This window comes from Salvelinus sp. IW2-2015, unplaced genomic scaffold (assembly GCF_002910315.2).
Source record: "Salvelinus sp. IW2-2015 unplaced genomic scaffold, ASM291031v2 Un_scaffold5570, whole genome shotgun sequence".
Lineage (NCBI taxonomy): Eukaryota > Metazoa > Chordata > Actinopteri > Salmoniformes > Salmonidae > Salvelinus > Salvelinus sp. IW2-2015.
Genome location: NW_019946835.1, coordinates 14019 through 17692, shown reverse-complemented (window position 1 = coordinate 17692; position 3674 = coordinate 14019).

The following is a 3674-nucleotide window of genomic DNA, read 5'->3' as shown; positions in this document are numbered from 1 at the left end:
ATGACCATTGGATCGGTGAGGGAGTTAGGCTACAGAGAGATGACACCATTGGATCGGTGAGGGAGTTGGCTACTGAGAGTGCACACCTTGGATCGGTAGAGGGAGTTGGGCTACAGAAGAGTTGGACACCATTGGATCGGTAGAGGAGTTGGGCTACAGAGAGATGACCCATTGGATCGGTGGAGGGAGTTGGACTACAGAGAGTTGACACCATTGGATCTGTAGAGGGGTTGGGCTACAGAGAGATGAACCCATTGGATCGGTAGAGGGAGTTGGGCGACAGAGAGTTGACACAATTGGATCGGTAGAGGGAGTTGGGTTACAGAGAGTTGACACCATTGGATCGGTAGAGGGAGTTGGGCGACAGAGGTTGACACCATTGGATCGGTAGAGGAAGTTGGGTTACAGAGAGATGACACCATTTGGATCGGTAGAGGGAGTTGGGTTACAGAGAGATGACACCATTGGATTGGTGGAGGGAGTTGGGCGACAGAGAGTTGACACCATTGGATCGGTAGAGGGAGTTGGGTTACAGAGAGATGACACCATTGGATCTGACTCACCTGTACCAGCCAGGAGACACATGACTCACCTGTATCCGTCAGGAGAGACCTGACTCACCTGTACCCATCAGTAGAGACTTGACTCACCTGTACCCGTCAGGAGAGACATGACTCACCTGTACACGTCAGGAGAGACATGACTCACCTGTACCCGTCAGGAGAGACATGACTCACCTGTACCCATCAGGAGAGACCAGCCTCACCTGTACCCATCAGGAGAGACCTGACTCACTGGTACCCATCAGGAGAGACCTGGCTCACCTGTACCCGTCAGGAGAGACATGACTCACCTGTACCCGTCAGTAGAGACCTGCCTCCCCTCTACCCATCAGGAGAGACCTGACTCACCTGTACCCATCAGTAGAGACCTGCCTCACCTGTACCCATCAGTAGAGACCTGACTCACCTCTACCCATCAGTAGAGACCTGACTCACCTGTACCCATCAGTAGAGACCTGCCTCACCTGTACCCGTCAGGAGAGACCTGCATCCCCTCTACCCATCAGTAGAGACCTGCCTCACCTGTACCCTTCAGGAGAGACCTGACTCACCTGTACCGGCTATGTGTCCATGAAGAGTGATCAGTCCATAATGCAGCCATTTCAAGTCAGCGATAGACACATTCTTACAAAGCAAAAGTAAGACATTTCATGTGATATTTCTCTCCATAATAAAAGTATATCCGACTTTCTCAGACCTAAACAAACACAGACAGTATTTCATTATGATCAATATACCAGAGACCACAGGAGGTTGGTGGTAACTTCATTGAGGAGGATGGGCTCGTGGTCAAGGCTGAAGAAGAATCCGTGACGTGGTTTCCATGTGTTTGATTCCATCCGCTCTGTTCTGGTCATTATTATGAGCCGTCGACCCCTCATCAGTCTCCTGTGTGAGAGGCTGAAGGTTTTACTGTGTGTTGAAGCCCATCAGGAGAGACGACCCACCTGTAGCCATCCGTCTGTCCATGAAGCCTGAGAGCTGCAGCTGCTATAGGGGTGACATAGTGTATAAAGGAACCAGCAGGAGAGGAGGAGCTGCTATAGGGGTGACATGACTCAATGGATGTTACAGCATTGACTCATGGATTGATGTTACAGCATTGACTCATGGATTGAGTTACAGCGATTGACTCTGGATTGATGTTACAGCATTGACTCTGATTGATGTACAGCATTGACTCAGGATTGATGTTACAGCATTGACTCATGGATTGATGTTACAGCATTGACTCATGGATTGATGTTACAGCATTGACTCATGGATTGATGTTACCAGCATTGACTCAGTGATTGATGTTACAGCATTGACTCATGGATTGATGTTACAGCATTGACTCATGGATTGATGTTACAGCATTGACTCATGGATTGATGTTACAGCATTGACTCTGGATTGATGTTACAGCATTGACTCATGGATTGATGTTGACAGCATTGACTATGGATTGATGTTACAGCATTGACTCATGGATTGATGTTACAGGCATTGGACTCATGGAGTGATGTTACAGCATTGACTCATGAGGATTACAGCATTGACTCATGGATTGATGTTACAGCATTGACTCATGGATTGATGTTTACAGCATTGACTCATGATTGATGTTACAGCATTGCCTCAGGGATTGATGTTACAGCATTGACTCATGGATTGATGTTACAGCATTGACTCATGGAGTGATTTACAGCATTGACTCATGGATTGATTACAGCATTGACTCATGGATTGATGTTACAGCATTGACTCATGGAGTGATGTTAACAGGCATTGACTCATGGATTGATGTTACAGCATTGACTCATGGGTTGATGTTACAGCATTGACTCATGGAGTGATGTTACAGCATTGACTCATGGATTGATGTTACAGCATTGACTCATGGATTGATGTTACAGCATTGACTCATGGTTTTGATGTTACAGCATTGACTCATGGATTGATGTTACAGCATTGACTCATGGAGTGATGTTACAGCATTGACTCATGGATTGTTAGATGATCATGGGTTGAGTTACGAGCATTGACTCAGGGTTGATGTTACAGCATTGACTCATGGAGTGATGTTACAGCATTGACTCATGGATTGGATGTTACAGCATTGACTCATGGGTTGATGTTACAGCATGACTCATGGAGTGATGTTACAGCATTGACTCATGGATTGATGTTACAGCATTGACTCATGGAGTGATGTTACAGCATGACTCATGGATTGATGTTACAGCATTGACTCATGGGTTGATGTTACAGCATTGACTCATGGAGTGATGTTACAGCATTGACTCATGGATTGATGTACAGCATTGACTCAGGATTGATGTACAGCATTGACTCAGGTAGGAGTTTGGCGTTGCATATCCTAAATAAATGTTGCGCAACATGAGCTCATGGGCTTTCATTTAAGTGTTTAATTAGATTTTTCAAAACATTTGCATTGATGTCAAAGTGATTAGAGGAAATAGAATGCTGAGTACCTGGTAGTTAGCAGGCTACTAATGAGCATCAGAGCTTGGAGAAGCCTAGTTAACCATGACTGAATTGTTTTTGAAAGTAAGCTTGAAATGGGCATCGTTTAATTGACTCATCAACCAAAAACCCATTTAGCTTTGAACAGTTATTTCTGAATGTTAATCAAAGTTAAAAGCTGGCTAACTTGTCGATCCTACTTTGTAGTATTGGTTAATGATGTTTCACTGATCCTCCTCTATCAGGATAGAAAGCTGTTATTCTCTATACTCTACCCCCACCTAGTGGTGGAACGGATCAATGTTAGTCTCTATACTCTAGTCCCACTAGTGGTGGAATGGATCAATGTTAGTCTCTATACTCTACCCCACCTAGTGGTGGAATGGATCAATGTTATTCTCTATACTCTAGTCCACCTAGTGGTGGAATGGATCAATGTTATTCTCTATACTCTAGTCCACCTAGTGGTGGAATGGATCAATGTTATTCTCTATACTCTAGCCCACCTAGTGGTGGAATGGATCAATGTTATTCTCTATACTCTACCCCCACCTAGTGGTGGAATGGATCAATGTTATTCTCTATACTCTAGTCCACCTAGTGGTGGAATGATCAATGTTATTCTCTATACTATAGTCCCAC